The sequence below is a fragment of the Chiloscyllium plagiosum genome, unplaced genomic scaffold, assembly GCF_037043375.1.
Source record: "Chiloscyllium plagiosum isolate Xiang-an unplaced genomic scaffold, Cpla_swu_hap1 HiC_scaffold_35, whole genome shotgun sequence".
NCBI classification, from domain to species: domain Eukaryota; kingdom Metazoa; phylum Chordata; class Chondrichthyes; order Orectolobiformes; family Hemiscylliidae; genus Chiloscyllium; species Chiloscyllium plagiosum.
In genome coordinates, this window is record NW_028270173.1 from 11,773,880 (window position 1) to 11,797,923 (window position 24,044).

Below are 24,044 nucleotides of genomic sequence, written 5' to 3' on the forward strand. Positions count from 1 at the left end.
CACAGTGGTCTTTCCCCACCGCGCCTTGGCGGCAGCTGCCCCAAGCTTCAGCGCGTCCCTCAACACGTAGTCCTGGACCTTGGAATGTGCCAGCCTGCAACACTCAGTCGGAGTCAACTCCTTCAGCTGGAAGATCAACAGGTTTCGGACGCCCAGAGAGCGTCCTTCACCGAGTTGGTGATCCTCCAGGCACAGTTGATGTTCGTCTCGGTGTGCGTCCCGGGGAACAGGCCGTAGAGCACGGAGTCCCGTGTCACGGCGCTGCTCGGGACGAACCTCGACAAACACCACTGCATTCCTCTCCAGACTTCTTCTGCGTAGGCACATTCCAGAAGGAGGTGTGTGACAGTCTCGTGTCCCCCCGCAGCCACTTCGAGGGCTGCGTGCGGTGTGGCTGAGAGTCCGGGCGTGCATAAAGGATCTCACAGGCAGAATCCTTCTCACCACCAGCCAAACCATGTCTTGGTGCTTGTTGGAAAGTTCTGGCGATGAGTCATTCTGCCAAATGGCTTTGACAGTCTGCTCAGGGAATCACTCAATAGGATCCGCCCTCTCCTTTTCCTGAAGGATCTCAAGGACACTACGTGCTGACCACTTCCTGAAGGACTTGTGGTCAAAGGTGTTTTTCTTCATAAACTTCTCCACGAAGGACAGGTGATACGGAACGGTCCAACTACTCGGAGCGTTCCACGGCAGCGAGGCCAGGCCCATCCTTCGCAACACCGGGGACAGGTAGAACCTCAGTACGTAGTGACACTTGGTGTTTGCGTACCGGGGATCCACGCACAGCTTGATGCAGCCACACACAAAGGTGGCCAACAGGGTGAGGGTGGCATTGGGTGTATTTTTTCCCCCGTTGCCCAGATCTTTATACATCGAGTCCCTTCGGACCCGGTCCATCTTTGATCTCCATATAAACTGGAAGATGGCCCAGGTGACGGCAGCGGCACAGATTCTGGGAATAGGCCAGACCTGTGCCACGTATAACAGCAATGACAGTGCCTCACACCTGATGACCAGGTTTTTTCCCGTGATGGAGAGCGACCGTAGCGTCCATCTGCCCAGTTTCTGCCTCACTTTGCAGATACGCTCCTCCCAAGACTTGGCGCACGCCTCAGCCCCCTGAACCAAATGTCCAGCACCTGACGGTGAAGGGGATCGAGGATTGGTTGGCCCAGTTCCCAAAGAGCATGGCCTTGATCTTGCCTCGGTTTACCTTGGCCCCCGAGGCCCATTCAAACTGGTCACATTTGCACATGAGTCTGTGCACAGACAGCGGATCCGAGCAGAAAACAGCGATGTCATCCATGTACAGGGAGGCCTTAACCTGCAGGCCCCTGCTACCAGGAATAGTCACCCCTCTCAGGCTCGCATCCTTCCTGATGGACTCGGCAAATGGCTCTATGCAGCACACAAACAAGGCAGGAGAGAGAGGGCAGCCCTGCCTTACTCCAGATCTGACTGGGAAGCTATCTGATTCCCACCCATTGATTGAGACTGCACTGACAATGTTGGTGTAGAGCAGTCTGATCCAATTGCTGTTCACGTGTTCTGTCGTCTAAGACCTCCGTGATAGAGGACAGGAATGACTGGGAGGCTTGACGTTGGTGGATCTGACCGAGAGTGTTCGGGACACAAACAGGTAATCTATCTTTGAGCGGATAGACCCGTCTGCCCGTGACCAGGTGTATCTATGCTGCACTCTGTCTGCAGGGGTGCTGAAGACGTCGTGCAGCTTGGCATCTTTTACCGTGTCCAACAGGACTCTGGACGTAGCGACCAGTTTACTGTCCTCCCCGCCAGATCGTCCATCTGCATCAATGATACAGTTGAAGTCTCCGGCCAGAATGACCGGCCTGGACGTAGCCAGCAGCAGTGGAGGCTGCTGCAGGACGGCCAACCGTTCACTCTTACCCACTGGGGCGTACACGTTAATCAGTCTCAGGGGAGCATTCCTGTACATGACGTCGGCGACGAGGAGGCGCCCGCCCACCACCTCCTTAACCTCGGAGATGGTGAAGTTGCCTCGTCTCAACAGGATACCCAGGTCGGAGGCGCAGCTATCGTTGCCCCCCCGACCAAACTGACGGCCCATGGGCCCACAAGCTCGACCATCTCCTGTAGCTGCTGAGGTGCGGTATCCCACACTCCTGCAGGAACAGGACGTCAGCTTTAACGTTGGCCAGGAAGGCCATCGTAGAAACACATCGCGTAGCCGATTTGATGCTACGCACATTGATGCTGGCAATTTCTATCCCCATTTTAACAGTTTACAAGGTTAACAGTGCCCATTTGCTGCTGGTCTTGCCCCTCTGGGGTAGCTGTGTGCATCCCCGTGATGACGGCAAACTGCTGAACCCTCCCAGGGCTGAGGTAGCTGTCCGGCTCCACGCTGGAGCCATTTCCCCGCTTTGGTGTCTTCGGGTCGGGCCCAGGTTCCGCATAGTCCAGTTCTCCATCTGACAACGGGGCTGTTACAGGACCGCTGCTCCCAGTTACCTGGAGCTGTGGGCCGGTGGGTACCTCTTGGTTCTCACTGGGTGGGGGGAGGGCTTTACCCATCCCCTCAGAGGGATCGTCTTTTCCTGCTTGGGCGGTGCTGCCCTCCTTTTTCCCCACGGCGCTCTGTCTCTTCCTCTGGTGAAGACCCTCCTTGCGCCCGTCCTCACCTCGTCGTGTAGGTGTCGCTTCCCCCCTCGCTGGGTGGCTTTGGGAGGTTTCCTCTTCCAGCTTTTGACAGTAATCCAATCCTCTGCCTCCTTTGCTCCCTCCTCTTCCATTTCCTCCATCTGTCTTGCAGGAGCTTGGATCGGCTGCTGCATCTCCCCGCTGTCTGCCGTCTGCTCCGCTACAGCCTGCCCTTCCTTCTGGGTGCCTCCAGATACCTTTCTCATGCTGTTTTGTGGTACCTTGCTGGTCTTAGAAGCAGTCCACAGCTCATGTTGCCACCTCCGGCCATCTGTGCATAGGTGGCGGCCCCTTGAACATTTTAATTCCTTTTGACTGCACCAGGTTATAGTTCAACAGGTTGTTTTGGGAGGACAAGCTTTCTGAGCACTGCTCCTTTGTCAGGGTTGCTAGAGGAGTAGAATCATAAGACACAGCATTTATCACTAAAGATCACAGTGTCATACACTGATGTGACATATTGAACAAACCTAGATTGCTGTTAAGTCTTTCATCTTTAAGAATGGGTTGCAGGTTTTGATTCATTAATATGTAAATCCCAGAACTTCTTTCAAGCAATTCTGGTCTCCTTCCTATCAGAAGGATGTTGTGAAACTTGAAAGGGTTCAGTAAAGATTTACAAGGATGTTCAAAGTTAAAAATCACACAACACCAGGTGTAGTCCAACAGGTTTAATTGGAAGCACTAGCTTTCGGAGCGCTGCTCCTTCATCAGGTCGCTCCGAAAGCTAGTGCTTCCAATTAAACCTGTTGGACTATAACCTGGTGTTGTGTGACTTTTAACTTTGTCCACCCCAGTCCAACACCAGCATCTCCGAATCATTACAAGGATGTTGCCAGGGTTGAAAGATTTGAGCTTTTGGGGGAGGCTGAATAGGCCAGAACGTTTTCCCTGGAGCATCGGAGGCTGAGGGGTGACCTTATAGAGGTTTATAAAATCATGAGGGGCACGCAAAGGGTAAATATACAATGTCTTTTCCCTGTTGTGGGAGAGTCCAGAACTAGGTTTAGGGCGAGAAGGCAAAAATATAAAAGAGACCCAAAGGGCAACTTTTTCACGCAGAGGGTGGTGCAGGTTTGGAAAGAGTTGCCAGAGGGTGTTGGAGGCTGTTACAATTGCAACATTTGAAAGGAAACTTAATGGGTATATGAATAGGAAAGGTTTAGAGGTATATGAGCCAAGTGCTTGCAATTTAGACTTGATTAGGTTGGGATAACAGGTCAGCATGGATGAGTTGGGCTGAATGGTCTGTTTCTGTGCTGTAGATCTCAATGACTCTGTAAGCCACATTCCCGAGATAAATTAATATTTTATGAAGAAAATGGTGACATCTCTGCTCAGACAGTGCATTAAAGGTGTGAGGTTAGAGTCTGTATGTATTCCAATCTTGAGTCAGACTGGTTCTATTTGCTCGCTGAAAAGGCAGGAATTAATTGAAAAGACATAAATGGAAAAGAGAAAACAAGATTTAAATATGAAAGGGAGAAAAAAAAGAGAGATAATATGAATATCAATTTAAAGTGCTGCATTTGGAACAAGAGACATCAAATATTAATGTAGTACTGAGAGTTGTGGTGGGTCCATCACCAAAAGGATTTGAAGTGGAGGTTGAGAGATGTTGAAATATCCAGGAGTTGATGGCTGTGATGAGCTGGCACCAAAATGGAGCTGAGATCTGGGGCAGATTACCCATGATCCTGTTGAATGGCAGGGCAGACCTGAGGGGCTGAATGGCCTATTAACTCTCCTATTTCTTATGTTCTTATATTCACATATCAGGTCCTCGCTTTCCAATCCCTCTTCACCCATCACAATAAATATCTTCATTTCCTGCTTTGGTTCACAGCTACAAACTTCAATTCAAATGTACTTAATTCAATCAAAAGGATGGAGTCAAATTATAAGGTTTTCTTGAGTGAAAAAAACCTACTTCCCTGAAAAAATATAAAGATGCATCATCAAGCAAAAACACAGGCAATAACTTAAGTAGAACAGACAGGGTGTCTCACCCAGACAGGAAATGAAAGTTTGAAGTCTTTGAGTTGTGAGAATTACCTGAATCCTGGGTGTTACGCTGTTATCTGGTTTGTTCAGCGATAGAAAGGTTTGCTGGAGTTCTTGTTTTCACTGTTTTCACTGGGCACTAACTTTGAGTTTGACAGAGACAATGTTTCAGTTTACAAGGTAAGATGAACATGGGATAAGGTGAGAACTGCAGATGCTGCAGATTAACATGGGGTTTGGGGTAATTTATTAGCTTGGATAGAGGATCAGCGAATGAACAGAAAGCAGAGAGATGGGATGAATGGAACGTTTTCTGGTTAGCAAGATGTAACTCATGAAGTCCCATAGGCCCCAACTATTTATAATCTACATTAATTGTCCAGATACAGGGATGGAAGGAACTATAGCCACAATTTGCAGATGGCACGAAATTAGGTTGCAACGAAGAAATAAGAAATCAGCAAATGGATAATGTGGGATAAGGTGAATGGGCCAAAATTTGACAGATGAACTTTAATGTGGATGTGTATGAGGCTTTCCATTTTTGTCAGAAGAATACAAAGGCAATTTATTATCAAAATGGAGAGAAGCTTCAGAGTGCTTCAGTGCAGAGGGATCTGGATAGCCGTGTGTGTGTTAACAAGGTAGGGAACAGGAAGGCAAATGGAATCCTGATATTTATTATAAAAGAAATAGACAATAAAAATAGGGAACTACACAACTGTACAGGGCATTAGTGAGACCATACCAGTGTATTGTGTGCAAATGTGGTTCCCTTACCTGAGGAGGGGTACCGTTGCATTGAAGGCAGTTCAGAAGAAATTCATGAGATTGATTCCAGAAATGAGGATTTTGTCTTTTGAGGAGGGACTGAACAGCTGAGGCTTCTACTGTCGGGAGTTTAGAAGAGTGAGCGGAGATCTAAGATGCTAAAAGGGATTGAGAAAGTAACCAGAGAGAGGATGGTTCCGCATGTGGGGAGGTCTAGATGAGAGGTCATGGTTTAATGATAAGGGGTAGCAGATTTAAAACAGAATAAAATTTACTTCTTTGAAAAGGTTTGAATATATGGAATTCACTATCCCAGAGTACAGTGCATGGTGGGAAATTGAGTTAGTTTAAGGAGGAGATAGAGAGATTTTTAATGAGTAACAGGTTAAAGGGTTATGGGGAACAGGCAGGAAAGTTCAACTCAGGATGAGATGAGAGCAGCCATGATTGTATCAAACGGCAGAGCAGGCCTGAGGGGCTGAATGGCCTACTCCTGCTCCTAGTTCTGATGCTCTAATGTTCTTGTTTACAAATCCAGTTTCCTTCTCTCTGCTCAGCTGCTAAAAACATGTTGTTCAAACTCTGGATTAGTGGTGCTGGAAGAGCACAGCAGTTCAGGCAGCATCCAAGGAGTAGTAAAATTGACGTTTTGGGCAAAGCCCTTCAAGCTTTATTCCTGATGAAGGGCTTTTGTCCGAAACGTCGATTTTACTGCTCCTTGGATGCTGCCTGAACTGCTGTGCTCTTCCAGCACCACTAATCCAGACTCTGGTTTCCAGCAACTGCAGTCATTGTTTTTACCATGTTGTTCAAACTGTCAGGGCCAGTCGCTCTGCCCTCTCTCTCAGGTCAGCTCCCTTGTCCTTATTAGATGAAGGTTTTAATGAGGTCAGCAGCCTTTGGTCTTGGTGGAAACTAAACAGAGTGTCAGTGAGCAAGTTATGTTTTAATAGAATCAATCATGGGTGTTGCTCACTGACCAGTATTTATTGGCTGTCCTCAGCTGGCTTTGAGAAGGCCATGGTGAGCTGCCTTCTACAACTGCTGCAGTCGGACCCACAGTGTTGTTAGAGAAGGAAGGCTCCATTAACAGTGAAGGAATGGGGATAAATTTCCAAGTCAGGATGGTGAGTGACTTGGTGGGGAACGTGCAGGTGGTGGTGTTCCCATGTCACTGAGTAAGTGCAGCTTGCTAGCTCTGTGAATGCTGACTGTCTGGATGGGATTTGTCATGTTTCTGTTTTATGGACAGCACACACCCGGGCAGGTTTACCACATTCCAGTGTTGCAGCTTGTTGGAGACTGTGTGTGACAATATACACAGGATCCCTCTCACCAATCCCACATCATTTGGAAGTTGCCTCAGTGCATTCACCTCAAAGGAAGAAATGAAAATGAACGGACAGCTAATGGCTGATATAAACGAATTCCCCATGACAAAGTGACCAGTCAGATAATAATCATTGTTGTGGATTTAAAGAGACAGGTCATTGTGCATTGTACAATTTGTCTCAGTTTGTGGGTCCCAATTGGTGAAGCACATCTTCAGCACCCACTCCTGTGGGAAAGCTCACAGTCACTGAGAGTGAGAAGTACATGAAGTCATAGAGATGTGCAGCATGGAAACAGACCCTTCGGTCCAACCTGTCCATGCCGACCAGATATCCCAACCCAATATAGTCCCACCTGCCAGCACCCGGCCCATATCCCTTCAAACTCTTCCTATTCATATACCCATCCAAATGCCTCTTAAATGTTGCAATTGTACCAGTCTCCACACATCCTCCGGCAGCTCATTCCACCCTCTGCATGAAAAGGTTGCCCCTTAGGTCTCTTTTATATCTTTCCCCTCTCGCCCTAAACTTCTGCCCTCTAATTCTGGACTACCCAATCCCAGGGAAAAGTCTTTGTCTATTTATCCTATCCGTGCTCCTCATGATTTTATAAGCCTGGATAAGGTCACCCCTCAGCCTCTGACGCTCCAGGGAAAACAGCCCCAGCCTGTTCAGCCTCTCCCTGTAGCTCAAATCCTCCAACCCTGGTAACATCCTTGCAAATCTTTTCTGAACCCTTTCAAGTTTCACAACATCTTTCCGATAGGAAGGAGACCAGAATTGCACGTAATATTCCAATAGTGGCCTAATCAATGTCTTGTTCAGCTGCAATATGACCTCCCAACTCCTGTACTCAATGCTCTGACCAATAAAGGAAAGCATACCAAACACCTTCTTCACTATCCTATCTACCTGAGACTCCACTTTCAAGGAGCTATGAATCTGCACTCCAAGGTCTCTTTGTTCAGCAACACTCTCTTGGACCTTACCATTAATTGTATAAGTCCTGCTAAGATTTGCTTTCCAAAAATGCAGCACTTCACATTTATCTGAATTAAACTCTATCTGCCACTTCTCAGCCCATTGGTCAAGATCCTATAGTAATCTGAGGTCACCCTCTTCACGATCCACTACACCTCCAATCTACAAATTTATGAATGGTACCTCTTATGCTCACATCCAAATCATTTATATACATGATGAAAAGAAGTGGACCCAGCACCGGTCCTTGTGGCACTCCACTGGTCACAGGCCTCCAGTCTGAAAAACAACCCTCCATCACCACTCTCTGTCTTCCACCTTTGAGCCAGTTCTGTATCGAAATGGCTCGTTCCCCCTGTATTCCGTGAGATCTAACCTTGCTAACCAGTCTCCCATGGGGAACCTTGTTGAATGCCTTACTGAAGTCCATGTAGATCACATCTACTGTAACATGAGGATTCCTGTCACTCACAAGGTTAAAGGTTCAACTCTTCCCTTTGCCTTCCAGCCACTCTCTTTGTCAACATTCCTTGGACTTTCACCTCCTTGGACTTTTACCTTCCTCCCCTGCATTCAATTTGTCTCCTTCGGTGCTCTCTGTTTCACCTGGCGCCTGGTCTTGGTTTGGTCTTTTTATGTATAAGTGAGTGGGAAATAAATTCATGTTCAAGATTAACTCCCAGTCTTGCAGCGAATGTCTGGAGGTGTTCAGAAGGGAAAGAACATCAAAACTAAAAGCAGTTTGAATCAAGAAGTGCTCGAACATGGCTTCCAGACAGCAGGGAGAGAGTTGGACCAAGGAGGTAATCTGTCCCATTTGTCTGGATTTCTTCACCGATCCGGTTTCACTGGATTGTGCACACAACTTCTGCCGCTCCTGTATCACCCAGAGTTGGGAAAAGCAGGAGATAAACTCCTGCCCAGAATGTAGACAGGAGTTTCCGGACAGAACCCTCAGAGGCAGCTGGGCCTTAGCAAATCTGGCCGAGAAAGCTCGAACATTAAATCTGAATCCACAAGAGAAGGAAAGTAAACATCACTGTGAGGAACATCAGGAAGGACTGAAGCTGTTTTGTGAAACTGACAAGAAATTGATCTGTCTGGTTTGTAGAGATTCCCGGGAACACAGGGAGCACCGCTTCATCCCGGTTAAAGAAGCTGTTGGAATCTACAAGGTAAAAGGAAACAGATTCCATCCCCTGATTATTTCATCACATTTTCATGGTCTAACATTTTTATTTTCTGATTAATTTTCTCGGAATCCCAGGATCGGGTGAAATCTTCTTTGGAATCTCTCACAGAAAAGAAATCAGCGGCTCTAGAAATGGAGCGGCAGCAGGAACAGAAGATTTCCCAAATTCAGGTAAAATCTCCCTGGGTTTGGCTTCAACAATTGAATTGTTCATTTGGTTTTTTTTTTGCAGAAACGTATTGTGTTTATATTTCCCCTGACAGGAGGAATCCAGCAGCCTGCAGACCCACATCAAATCCGAGTTCACTAAAATGCACCAGATGCTGACTGAGAAAGAGCAGAGTTTACTCCGAGATCTCAGGGAACAAGAGGAAAACATTCTCAAAGCAATGGAGAAAAATCTTTGTAAAATTCAAGAGAATTTAAACACTCTTCAACAGAAACTCTCAAAATTGGACAAAAAGTTGGAACAAAAAGACAGTGTGGAATTTCTGAAGGTGAGGGATTATGTTTCAGTTTAGTTCAGTGAAAGTGTGACTCCTCCTTCATTCCCCCGTCACTATCTCTCTCTGCTGCTTTCTCCATCATGGAATTCTCCACTTTCCTGTTCAATATATTTGTCTCAATCACACTGTGTGACTGTGGGTTCCACATTCTCATCACTTTCTTGATCATGACATTTCTCCTGAACTCCCCATTGAATTGAATTGAAATGAATTTATTGTCACGTGCACCGAGACACAGTGAAAAGCTTTGTCTTGCAAGCAATACAGGCTGATCACACAGTTAAGTAGCATAGTTTTAAATAATAGGTAAACAGTGGCAAAAACAAAAACACAGACACAGGCGAATGTTAAGAGTTTGTGAGTTCATTCAGTATTCTAACAACAGTAGGGTAGAAAATGTTTCGAAACCAGCTGGTGCGTGTGTTCAGGCTTCTGTACCTTCCCCCCGCCTCCCCCCCCCCCCACCCTGATGGTAGAGGTTGTAGAAAAACATTGCCAGAGTGGGATGGATCTTCGAGAATGCTGGTGGCCTTTCCTTGGGCCTGGTGGGTGGATTCTATAGATGGGAGCTTGGCCTTTGTGATTGTCCGGGCCAAGTTCACCACTCTCTGTAACCGCCTCCAATCTTGAATGGTACAGTTGCCATACCAGATAGTGGTACATCCAGACAGAATGCTCTCGATGGCACACCTATAAAAATTGGCAAGGGTATTCGCCGTAATGCCAAATTTCCTTAGCTACCTGAGGAAGAAGAGACATTGTTGGGCTCTTGTAACCAGTGTGTCCACATGAAGAGTCCAAGAAAGCTTGTTGTTGATGACCATTCCCAGGAGCTTGACACTCTCCACTCATTCCACTTCTGTGCTGTTAATGTGAAGGCGGGGCATGAGTAACATCCTGCCGATAGTCAATAATGAGTTCCTTGGTTTTCCTGCATTGAGAGCTAGGTTGTTCTCAGTGCACCATTTTTCCAGCTCTTCCACCTCCCATCTGTAGTCTGTTTCATCACCATTTGAGATTCAACTGACTATGTTGGTGTCATTTTCAAATTTGTAAATGGCATTAGTCTGGTATTTGGCAATGCAGTCATGGATATACAGTGAGTACAGTAGGGGTCTGAGTACAGTAAGGGGCTGAGTACCCACCACTAGGGGGCTCCAGTGTTGAGTGTTAGTGACGATGAAATATTGTCCCCAATCTTCACTGATTATGACCTGTGGGTCAGGAAACTGAGGATCCAATTGCAGAGAGTGGGCTTAGTCCGAGATCACTAAGTTTAGTAATCAGTCTCGAAGGGATAATACTGTTGAAGGCTGAACTGTACTTAATGAGTAGAATTCTTACCTAGCTGTTCTTGGTGTCAAGATGCTCTAGGGAGGAGTGAAGGGCAAGTGATATGGCATCTGACGTGGATCTATTGGTCCAATAGGCAAATTGAAGTGGGTCAAAAGTAGTGAGGAGGCTGGAGTTGATTAATGCCATAATCAGCCTTTCCAAGCACTTCAAGACCACCAAAGTTAGGGCCACTGGGCGGTAGTCATTGAGACATGCTGCACAAGCCTTCTTCGGCACTGGGATGATGTCAGCCCTCTTAAAGCAGGCAGGGACAGTGGCCTGCTGCAGGGAGAGGTTGAAGATGTCCGAGAAGACCTCTGCCAGTTGATCTACACATGCTCTGAGTGCACGGCCTGGTACTCCATCTGGTCCCATCGCTTTCATTGGATTCATAGGAAGGAAAACTGATCTGACCTCTGATGCAGTGACTGTTGGGATAGGTTCATTAGGACTTGTCAGAATAGGTGTTACCTCTCCATTGAAATTTTGCTCAAAGCGAGGACAGAAGATACTAAGACGATCTGGGAGGGATATGTCATCGTCTGCTATCTTGCACAGTCTCTTTTTCGTACCTGTGATGTCAATCAGTCCTTGCCATAGTTGCTGGGTGTCTGTCTGGGTCTCTGGCTTAGATTGGTGTTGGTCCTTGACTGTCTTAATAGCTTTGTGAAGGTCAAACTTGGAATCCTTATATCTGAGTGGGTCTCCTGATCTAAAGGCCTCATGCCTGGTTTTTAGCAGGTTCTGTATTTATTTATTGGATTTATTTATAACTGGATGATGTTCACACACTCATATGTTTAGTTTACTTAGAAGTATAAATATCTTTACTGAATCTATGGGATCAATATCTTTCTTTATTGTAAATTTAAATATCAAAGTCAGATTTTTATCCAGTAAAATATATTTATGTTTCTTTCAATCCTTTGTAATTGTTCAAACTTTTTATTTGTTTTTCTGGTCTTCAATATCCTTGGTGTCACATCCTCTTTCTATTTGATGCCTCCAACAATCAGAATTGGCAATTCTCAGCAGTTTGTAGTAATGTGAGTGTAATTGCTGCTGTCTGGATATAGACAGTCAGTCTCTGTCAACTCAGATTGTGTTTGGTTTATTTCAGGAGGAAGCATCTCGGAAGAGGAGGTAGGACATGCAGTTTACTGAAACTCAGTGCAAGTTGGTGAAATTACTCAGCAAAATGTTTATGCTAAATTTCTAATCAATTAATGTTTAATATTTACAGAATTAGTGATGACATTAATCAGCTCTCCCTATCAGATGGTGTCCTCTCCACTCAAACATTCTGCAGCCTCTTCCCATTTCTTGTATGGAAAGAAATGCAGGAAGCCACTCAGCCTGGTAAAGTTCAGATCAGTTCCTCCTTTAGTCTGGTTTATATTGTATAATTTGTATTTTTGATCAAAGTCTGTAATGAGCAAAACTGTAGTTAATAGGAATCAGTGGAAATCTCTCTACTTTTTTGAGTCATACTGAACACAAGGGAAGATGGTTGTGATTGTTCAGGATCAACCATCTCAGCTCCCAGACATTTCTGGAGGAGTTTGTCAGAGTAATGGCTCGGCCTAAGCATCTTCAGCTGCTTCATGAATGGACTTCCCTCCGTCATAAGGTCACGGTGGAGGTGATGAGATATTCACTGATGATTGTACAATAATCAGCACCATTTCCAACCTCTCAGATCCTGAAACAATCCACGTTCAAATACAATGAGGCCATGACTCTATCAGCTTTAGGGTGACAAGTGACAAGTAACATTCATGCCACACGAGTGCCAGGCAATGACCGTTTCCAACAAGAGAGAATGTAACCATCAACACTTGATGTTCAGTAACAATTCCATTCATCACTGCATCCTCCACTTGCAACATCCTGGAGGTTACCATTGACCAGAAACTGAACTCACCTGTTGAACACACATTATAACTACAAGAGCAGGTCAGAGAGTCTGCAGCCAGTAACTCACCTATTGACTCGCGAGTTGCTAGTCCTCCATCTATAAGGCAGAGATTTGGCATATAATAGAGGTCTCTCCACTTGCCTGGATGACTGCAGCCCCAATTGTACTGAAGAAGCTCAACACAATCCAGGACAAAACAGGCTGCTTGAATGGCATTCCGTCTAATACCTCTAACATTCGCTCCCTGCACCACTGACACACAGTTGCAGAAATATGTACAATTTAAAAAAAGTATTAGAAAACTCACCAAGCCTCCTCAGACAGCAACTTCCAATTATGAGACCTGAACCGACTGGAAGGGTAAGGATAGCAGATAAACAGGAACACCATCACTTGCAAATTGTCCTGTATGCCGTACATCTAGCTGAACTGGGCCAAAATGCTGGAAATCCTCTCCTAACAGCCCAGTGGGTGTCCCTCCTCCACATGGATGACAATGGGTTAATGAGCAGGCTGCAGGATAATTAAGGTTGGACAATAAATGCTTGCCAAGACAGTGATGCAGATGTCTCCCGAATGTGAAATATCATCTTGAGCTGGTCAGCTGTGACTGTTCAATCCCAAACCCTTTCACCAAGACAGGAACTCTCAGACTTCTCTGTACGAGTTTTGAGAAGATTTGGAGCTCAGGTTGAGGTTCTGGATGTAGGTTTGCTCACTGAGCTGGGAGGTTCCAGACATTTTATCAACCTAATAGGTAACATCTTCAGTGGGGCCTCAGGCAAAGCAGTGTACATGATTCTTGCTTTCTATTTATATGTTTGGATTTCTTTGGTTTGGTGATGTCATTTCATGTGGTGATGTCATTTCCTGTTCTTTTTCTCAGGGGGTGGGTGATGGGGTCTAAGTCGATGTGTTTGTTGATGGAGTTCTGATTGGAATGCCATGCTTCAAGGAACTCTCGTGAATTTCTCTGTTTGCCTTGTCCTAAGATGGATGTGTTGTTCCAGTCGAAGTGGTCTCCTTCCTTATCTGCATCAGAACATCATTTCAATGAGCCAACACACACTACAGCACAGAGGAACTATGGCAGAGCAGAGGAAAATCACCTATACCACGTATTCAAAAAGAATGGATATCCAATGAACACAGTCCGCCGATTTCTCAGCAACAAACCCAACCAAGCAGACAAAACACATCCAGAAGCCTTTGCCACTCTCCCCTACATTAAAGACATCTTGGAAATAACTGCCAGGCTACTCAGACTCCTTGGCATCATGGTAGTCCACCAACCCACCACCACACTAAAACAGCAGCTAATGAACTTGAAAGACTCTATATCGACAACAAGCAAAGCTAATGTTATTTAAAAAATACCATGCAAGGATTTAACAAACACGACATTGGACAAACAGGCAGAAAACTAGCCACGAAAAGACATGACCCTCTCTCACTAGTATCCTTACATACAGATAAGAGCACATCTCCCACCCCTGAGAAAAAGAACAGGAAATTATATCACCACAAATGACATCACCACAGGAAATGACATCACCAACCCAAACAAACCCAAACATATAAATAGAAAGCAGGAATCATGTACACTGCTTCGCCTGAGGCCCACTGAAGATGTTACCTAGTAGGGTGATGAAACGTCTGGAAATGAACCTTCCAGCTCAGCGAGCAAACCTACATCCATACTCCTCTGTCTCCAGTAGCTGAAGAGGGGGGTGATCAGAGTTTGATCACTCTTTGATTTTCTCACAGACCACTTGATGCTCCGTTCTTTGTTTCAATGGTTCTATTCAGGCAAATACAGGGGATAGGCTGATAAGTCAGGCTGTGCACAAACTCTGATTTAATGTCAAACAAGGAGTTGATACTTTATTCATTTCATAATCAATAACATTGATTACATTAGCTTTGAGAAGCTGTCCAATCAAGGTGCTGCACACACTTTTGATGCGGTGGTCACATGATCACTGGCCAATCCCCTCGATGTTTATGTTGATGACATCACACTGACCAGTTGTAGCAGTGCCCTGTACACCTCAGGGATTTACTGACATCATCAGGTTGAACAGTCTTGTGATGTGACACCTCCCAGGGGTCAGCTGACACTGCCCCATTACCCCAGATAAACCTGGCTCCCTGTCAAATCCATCCATACTTTACAAACTTCATCAAATGGAAACCTCATTCTTCCCAGCTGAACTGTTCTGTGGAAGGATCACTCAACCCAAAATGTTCACTCTGATTTCTCTCCACAGATGCTGCCAGACCGGCTGAGCTTTTCCAGCAACTTCTGTTTTCATTTCTAATTTCCAATCTCGTCCCACTGTCCTCAACCACTCCTTGTAATATAATCTGTCAATCCCTGAAATAACCCGAGTGAACCTTCTTTGGACTGCCTCCAATGCCAGTGTCTCTTTTTCCTGATAAACAGAACTATTTACAGTATACCAGAGCAGAGCCCACTTTGCTGAACACCTACTCTCTGACCATAAAGATGGCCTTGAACTTCCAGGTGCCTGCCAATTCAACACAGCCCCCCCTTGTGTTTCCATGCTGAAATTTCCATCTCAGGCCTGCTACAGTGCTCCAATGAAGCTCATCACAAGCTCATTTTCTGCCTTGGTACCTTGCAGTTACACTGAGTTGAACAATTTGTACATTACCCACCTCCTACAAACCCAGGTCCTGTTCTGTGTTGGTTGTTCCCAGCAAAACCAACCCTTTTGTGAAGGTGAAATCATGTCTGACAACTTCACTCAAAATCTTTGAGAAGGTATTAAGCAGGATAGATGGGGGGAAATATTGGGAAGACATTTGATAAGATATCACACATTTGACTACTTAAAAAGATAAGAGCCAATGGGGGTGGAAGTAGTATATGAAAATTGAGATGATTGTCTAACTAATAAAAGATTGAGAATTTGGATAGCTAGTAGCTAGTGGTGAGCCACAGGGATCAGTGCTGGGTCCACAATTATTTATGAAATACATAAATGACTTGGTTGTGGAAGGTGAAACAAAAAAGTTGGAAAAACAAATTGTGCGGATAACATAAGGAGAGGGACATGGTCAGGTTGAATTAGTGGACAATACTTTTGGCAGATGACATAATATAAAGGAACTTGAGATTAAGGACATTGGCAGGAAGAATAGAGGAGCTCCATATTATTTAAATGGAGAAAGGCTGCAGGAAGTGATGGAACTGAGGGATCTGAGAATCCTTACCCATGAATCACAAAGAACCATAGAACATAGAACAATACAGCACAGAACAGGCCCTTCGGCCCACGATGTTGTGCCGAACTTCTAACCTAGATTAAGTACCCATCCATGTACCTATCCAAATGCCGCTTAAAGGTCGCCAATGATTCCGACTCTACCACTCCCACAGGCAGCGCATTCCATGCCCCCACCACTCTCTGGGTAAAGAACCCACCCCTGACATCTCCCCTATACCTTCCACCCTTCACCTTAAATTTATGTCCCCTTGTAACACTCTGTTGTACCTGGGGAAAAAGTTTCTGACTGTCTACTCTATCTATTCCTCTGATCATCTTATAAACCTCTATCAAGTCACCCCTCATCCTTCGCCGTTCCAACGAGAAAAGGCCAAGAACTCTCAACCTATCCTCGTACGACTTCCTCTCCATTCCAGGCAACATCCTGGTAAATCTTCTCTGCACCCTCTCCAAAGCTTCCACATCTTTCCTAAAGTGAGGCGACCAGAACTGCACACAGTACTCCAACTGTGGCCTAACCAAAATCCTGTACCGCTGCAACATCACTTCACGACTCTTGAATTCAATCCCTCTGCTAATGAACGATAATACTCCATAGGCCTTCTTACAAACTCTATCCACCTGAGTGGCAACCTTCAAAGATCTATGTACATAGACCCCAAGATCCCTCTGTTCCTCCACCTGACTAAGAACCCTACCATTAACCCTGTATTCCGCATTCTTATTTGTTCTTCCAAAATGGACAACCTCACACTTGGCAGGGTTGAACTCCATCTGCCACTCCTCAGCCCAGCTCTGCATCATATCTAAGTCACTCTGCAGCCGACAACAGCCCTCCTCACTGTCCACAACTCCACCTATCTTCGTATCATCTGCAAATTTACTGACCCACCCTACGACTCCCTCATCTAAGTCATTAATAAAAATTACAAACAGCAGAGGACCCAGAACTGATCCCTGCGGAACTCCACTTGTAACTGGGCTCCAGGCTGAATATTTACCATCTACCACCACTCTCTGCCTTCGACCGGTTAGCCAGTTTTCTATCCAATTGGCCAAATTTCCCTCTATCCCATGCCTCCTGACTTTCCGCATAAGCCTACCATGGGGAACCTTATCAAATGCCTTACTAAAATGTCCAGCATCTGAGTTCAGTGGGTATGCTGGTTTTTATTTCAAAGGGAATGCAATGTAGAAGTAGGAAGCTTTTGCTAAAACTTTACAAGGGACTGGTCACAATTACAATAACAATGAATTGAGGGTAGAGTTATCTGAAGTGAACTGGGTGAATAGATGAGGAGGAATGAGAGTAAACAAGCAGGGGTAGACATTTAAGGAGGTTCACCTCAGCTCTCAGCAAAAATATATCTGAGTAAGAGGAAAGGATCTAAGAGCGAGATAAACTAAGGAAGTTAGGCAGAGTATAATGTTGAAATAGTGTGAGACAAACTAATGGGGTTAAAGGCAGAGAGGTTACTTGGCCCTGATGGCCTACATCTGAGGATTCTAAAACAGGTCACTACAGAGATAGTGAAGGCATTTGTTGTAATTCTCCTTAAATTGTTTAATTCTGGAAACATACCAGAGGATTGGAAAACTGCTAATGTGACACCTCTATTTAATAAGTGAATGAGACAAAAAGCAGGTAACTATAGGCAGATTATTTCTCACGATCTATTATTGGAAAAGTATTGCAGTCGGTTACTGTGGAAGTTACAGTAGAATATTCAGAAAATCATAATTTCATCAAGCAGAGTCAGCGTGGTTTTATGAAAGGAAATTCCTGAAGAAGGGCTTATGCCCAAAATGTCGATTCTCCTGCTCCTCGGATGCTGCCTGGCCTGCTGTGTTTTTCCAGCACCACATTTTTCAACACAAGAAAGGAAATTAATATCTGTCTCATTTGGGAAAGCTTTTGAGGAGATCTCAACTAGAGGGAATGGAAGGGAGCCAGTAGAGTTTGATTTGGACTTCTAGAGGTATTCAACAAGATACTTCAAGAAAGATTACGAGGCCATGGTATTGTAGGCAGGATTATGGGATGGAGAAAGAATTGGCTTATGGGCAGGAAACAGCAGGTGGGGATAAGGAGTGCTTTTTCAGGTTGGTGACCTGTGACCAGTGGGGTTCCACAGGGATCAGTGCTGTGACTGCAACTGTTTACAATATACATTAACGACTTGGAGGAAAGAAGTTAATGCACTATCACCAAATTTGTAGACAATTCTAACACAGGTAGATTCAAACAATTCACAGAAACATTGATGGTTTAAGTAAATGGACATAAAGTTGGCAAACGGAGGACTAATTTGGAAAGGTTATTTATTTTGAAGAGAAAACAAAAGAACAAAGAATTATTTAAATGGAGAAAAACTGCAGAAAGGTGCACCACAAAGGCACTTGAGAGTATTTGTGCATGAAATGCAGAAAGCTAGCACACAGGGACAGCAGGTAATCAGGAAGGGCTATTGGAATGGTGGCCCTTTTTTCAATGTAGTTGGAGTGTAAGAGCAGGGAATTACAAGGCCCTCATAGAGTACTGAACGAGCAGCTGGGATTTAAGGAAGTAATTGAGAGAGCAAAGTAGGTGCATGAGAAAACACTGGTGGCTAAAATGAGGGAGAAACCCAAGATATTTCTTCAGTCTATCAAGGGGAAGAGAATAACCAGCAAAATGTAGGTACCAAGGAACAATCTGGGGATGGAGCTGGAGGACAGAGGCAGGGTGTTAATTTATTACCTTGCTTCTGTCTTCGCCTGGGAGAAGGACAATGGAAGTTAGAATTTACAGTCATAGAGTCATAGAGATGTACAGCACGGAAACAGACCCTTCAGTCCAACCTGTCCATGCTGACCAGATATCCCAACTCAATCTGGTCCTACCTGCCAGCATCCGGTCCATATCCCTCCAAATCATTCCTATTCATGTACCCATCCAAATGCCTTTTAATTGTTGCAATTGTACCAGCCTCCACCACTTCCTCTGGCAGCTCATTCCATACACATACTACCCTCTCTGTGGAAAAGTAGCCCCTCAGGTCTCTTTTATATCTTTCCCCTCTCACCCTAAATCTATGTCCTCTAGTTCTGGACATCCCCAACCCAGGGAAAATACTTTTTCTATTTACCCTATCCATGTCCCTCATAACTTTGTAAACCTGTAATAAGGTCACCCCTCAGCCTCCAACGCTCCAGGGAAAACAGCCCCAGCCTGTTCAACCTCTCCCTATAGCTCAAATCTTCCAACCCTGGCAACATCCTTGTAAATCTTTTCTAAACCCTTTCAAATTTCACAATATCTTTCCAATAGGAAGGAGACCAGAATTGCATGCAATATTCCAACAGTGGCCTAACCAAGGTCCTTTACAGCTGCAACATGACCTCCCAACTCCTGTACTCAATACTCTGACCAATAAAGGAAAGCATACCAAACGCCTTCTTCACTATCCTATCTACCTGCGACTCTACTTTCAAGGGGCTATAAACCTGCACTCCAAGGTCTCTTTGTTCAGCAACACTCCCAGAACTTTACCATTAAGTGTTTAAGTCCTGCTAAGATTTGCTTTCGCAAAATGCAGCACCTCACATTTATCTGAATTAAACTCCATCTGCCACTTCTCGGCCCATTGGCCCATCTGGTCAAGATTCTGTTGTAATCTGAGGTAACCCTCTTCGCTGTCCACTACACCTCCAAATTTGGTGTCATCTGCAAACTTACTAACTGTACCTCTTAAGCTCGCATCCAAATCATTTACATAAATACTGAAAAGTAGTGGACCCAGCACTGATCCTTGTGGCACTCCACTGGTCACAGGCCTCCAGTCTGAAAACCAACCCTCCACCGCCACCCTCTGTCTTCTATCTTTGAGCCAGTTGTTCTGTATCCAAATGGCTAGTTTTCCCTGTAATCCATGAGATCTAACCTTGCTAATCAATCTCTCATGGGGAACCTTGTCGAACGCCTTAATGAAGTTCATATAGATCACATCTACTGCTCTGCCCTCATCAATCCTCTTTGCTACTTCTTCAAAAAACTCAATCAAGTTTGTGAGACATGATTTTTCACTTTTGGGGAGTGAGACTGTGAGGTTTTTGAGCAGATTGACACAGGGATAAAAGAAATATTGGAGGTTTTGGCAGGGAACAAATTCCCCAAGTCCCAGATGAGACGGAACCCAGGTGGCTATGGGAGACAAACTTTTAATTCCTCTCTGGTCACAAGGAAATGCAGAGGTCTGGATGACAACTAACGTGGTTCCACCTTTCAAGAAGGTGGTAGAGATAAACCAGGGAATGACAGAGCAGTGAGCCTCACATCAGTGGGAGGGAAACTATTGGATGAAATTCGGAAGGAGAGAATTAATCTCTACCTGGAGAGGCTAGGATTGTTTTGGGATTAATCAGTATGGCTTCGTCAGAGGGAGCTCATGCTGAACAAAGTTGATTGAGATATTTGAGGAGATGATAAGGCGTGTCAATGATGGCAGATATACATCTTTCAGCAAAGACCAGATCCCACATTTTGACGAATAATGAGGGCAAACAAGAGACAGTGAGATGGATGGCCAGTAGATTTAGAGAAGTGATGACACAGCAGGATCAGTCAGACAGATGGGTGACTGTCAGGAAAGATAAGAAGATGGTTCCGACATCTCCTGAGGCTGTTCCCCTCTCAACCAGATACTCAGTTTTGTATACAGTTGAAAAGGATAGTCTCTCAGAGAAAGGTAGAAGAGGCACTCAGATCTTGGACACTAAAAATACATCTTATTTGGAGTTTGACAAAAGTTTTTAAAATAACTGTTGTCGGGGTCTGTGCTGTCCAGGGCACAGACAGGACAGTGAGCGTTTATCCAGGATTATGTGTTGCTTTCTTGGTGCCGGGATTAAGACATCTCAAAACATTTAAAGCGTGTTGTTAAAGGGGAGAGTGAGACACGAACCTGCTCGCACAATCCATCGTAACTGATCCAAGCCCCTCAGAAGCTGAGGTGGGTGTGGCTGCTGAGATCTTGTCCATGCCACAAGAACTGGAGGGCCTGTGGTGCTGCCTGTGCTGACTGGGGACTGAGGTGGAGGATAGCTACCCTGAGGGCACCCTGGATGGGAGTGATGAAGGAGCAGGCCTCCTCGCTCCTCCCAAGACTTTATGTCAGGCACTCTCTGCCCTCACTGGGGAATCTTTTCCCAGATACAGAGGGTGACCCAGTGCCAGGAATGGAGCAGGTTACTGAACTGCTGCCCCAAGAGGTGCAATATTTTGCTCAATGTTTTAGTTGAAGCTAGTATAATCCGAGACTTGGAGCTCCCTGCAAAGGATCCTCCTGCTGTCAACCCTGGGGGTGGGGTCAAGGCAGGGGTATGTCAGCCCGGTGACACACAGACACCTCCTTCACTCAATGCAGTCATGAAGACATTCAAAGCTAACCTCAATGTCAATGGCAGCAGGAGGGGCCAGCGCAGATTCCATATCCTTTCATTCCTTTACCTCCTTGAGGCTACGGTGGAATGTAGGTGAGGCTACGGTGGGATGTGGGCAAGGCTCATGTCCGTTTGTGTGTCAGCAGTTCATGTGGGGGTCAGTGAGAAAGAGGGACAAATCCAAGGTGGAGGGGTTAGAGAAAGAACTGCTCAACCTGGAGTCACATCTCAGACGGCCCGCTGTGGACCCGGCCCTGCGGGGGGTGTATGAAGAAAAGAAGGCTGCGATCCAGGATCTGCAGCTCACTGGGTCCTGGGGTGTGTACGTGAGATCACGGATCCAGTTCCTTCAGGATCCCGACCCCCGCTCCCCCTTCTTCTACTCACTGGGAAAAAGGTCCGGGATCCACCAGCAGCACCTTGTGCCAATGACAGATCCCTCGTCTCGGATCCAGAGAGAATCAGGGCCCAAGTGAGGGCCTATTATCAGGCTCTCTTCTCTCCGGATCCATCCAGTGAGGAAGCTCGCAGAGTTCTGTGGGAGGAGCTGTGGCAGGTCAGCCCCGAGGACACCAAAAGGCTCGATGCCCCTCTGAGGTTGGAGCTGACCCGTGCCCTCACCCGTCTTTCCAGGGGCAAGACCCCAGAGCTGACGGGCTGACCGTGGGGTTCCTCTGGGCATTCTGGGATATTCTGAAGGAATGTGTCGTGACCGGAGAGATGCCCCTTTCCTGGTGCAGGGCCGTCATCACTCTGTTGTTGAAGAAAGGGATCTCCATTTGCTAAAGAATTGATGCCCAGTCTCCCTCCTTAGCACAAAAACAAAATCTTTACCAGGGCACATTCGACTCCCCTTGGCACCTCGGGACTCTGTCAGCTTTCGGGTTTGGGACACGTTTTGTCGCTGGGATCTGAGTTCTGTACGCCGCTGTGGAGTGCCCAGTGAAGGTTAACGGGTCCCTGACGGTGCCCCTACGCTGTGGGAGAGGAGTGTGTTAGGGCTGGCCCCTGTCCACACAGCTTTATTCTGTGTGGAGCCATTCCTGTGCCTCTTGTGTAAGCGGCTTTCAGGTTTGACTCTGCGTGGGCCGGGGCTGGAGGAGATTTTTCCGGCTTACACCGACACCGTGTTCCTCATGGTCACAGACCCAGCTGACCTGCGGAGGATGTGCGAGTGCCAGGAGGTCTACTCTGCAGCGTCCTCCACAAGGTTCAACTGGAGCAAGTGTTTGGGAATTCTGGTCGGTCCGTGAGGATGGAACCCCCTGCCGGAGGAGCTCCGGTGCTTCACGTGGAGTCTCACTCCCCTCCTCTACCTGGGAATCCACCTTCGCCGTGCTGAGGAATCCTGGCCGGGAATTGGCACGAGTTGGAGCCCAAGGTGACCACTCCCCCAGCTCGCTGGACAGGAGTGCTCCGAGTGATGTCCTACAGGGCGCGAGTGCAGCTCAGAAACCAGCAGGTGGCCGCCATGTTGTGGGACCGGCTGGTCACTTTGGGCCCTCCCCCCCGGCTTTGTCACCGCCATTCAGAAACAGCTCCTCAGGTTTTTCTGGGACAAGGGGCAACACTGAGTTGCTGCTGCGGTTCGGAGTCTCCCACTTGAGGAGGGTGGTCAGGGGCTGGTGTACCTTCACCAGGGAGTGACTTTCCACCTTCAGACCCTGCAGCGATACCTTTCCATCGAGCCTCCTCCAGGGTGGGGCACCCTGATGACATATTGCTTCCGTCAGGTGCACGGCCTCCATTACGACACACAGTTCCTGTTCATGGAGTGGTCCCAGCTTCGGGTCTTCTTCCAGGAATTGCCTGTCTCCTATCTGGACCCGATCACAGTCTGGGACATGGTCAGCTCACCCCACCCAGGAGCTCTCCCCCTCCGGGGAGTGGGGGGCCTCGTCAGGACGAGCCTGCTCAGGAACAGGTTCCTCCTCGAGCACGGATTGTGCTGCCTGAGGGAGGAGAGAGCTCGGGATACAGGGCTGACCAGAGTCGGGGATGTGCTGGATGGCAGGGAGTGGGCTGGGTAACACCGACACAGTGAGGGAGTGGGTCCACCTCTGGTTCCCGATCCGAGCTGTCCGGGGTATGATAGACAAGGCACTTGGCCCCGGGACCTCACGAACACTCGAGGGGGCTCAGGCGGGTGGTGGGCTCCCAGACAAACTGGGTGTGAGTGCAGGAGGGATGGTTAGTCAGGTTACACATGACACTACAATTGGAGGTGCAGTGGCCAGCGAAGGAGGTTACCTCAGTGTACACTGGGATCTTGATCAAATGGGCTAGTGGGCTGAGGGGTGGCAGATGGAGTTTAATCCAGATAAATATGAGGTGCTACATTTTGGAAAAGCAAATCAGAACAGGATTCATACACTTAATGGTATGGTCCTGGACAATGTTGCTGAATAAAGCCCTTGGAGTGCAGGTTCATAGTTCCTTGAAAGTGGAATTGCACGTAGACAGGAAAGTGAAGAAGGCATTTGGTATGTTTGCCTTTGTTGCTCAGTGCTTTGAGTAAAGGAGTTTGGGGCGGGTCATGTTGTGGCTGTACAGGACGTTGACTAGGTCATGTTTGGAATAATGCTTTCAATTCTGGACTCCCTGCTATAGGAAAGGCGTTGTTAAAGTTGAAAGGGTTCA

General features: G+C 46.5%; 1 pseudogene across 1 annotated transcript in view; it reads left to right on the top strand.

The window, feature by feature from the left end:
• The first annotated feature begins 8,384 nt into the window (after positions 1-8,384).
• LOC122541247 (zinc-binding protein A33-like) overlaps positions 8,385-24,044 on the top strand; it is a 66,796-nt pseudogene continuing 51,136 nt past the window's right edge. Inside the window, exons 1-5 of the transcript XR_015753024.1 lie at positions 8,385-8,953; positions 9,046-9,141; positions 9,234-9,467; positions 11,932-11,954; positions 12,055-12,170. The product of XR_015753024.1 is annotated as a zinc-binding protein A33-like (transcript). The remainder of the gene's footprint in view (positions 8,954-9,045; positions 9,142-9,233; positions 9,468-11,931; positions 11,955-12,054; positions 12,171-24,044) is intronic.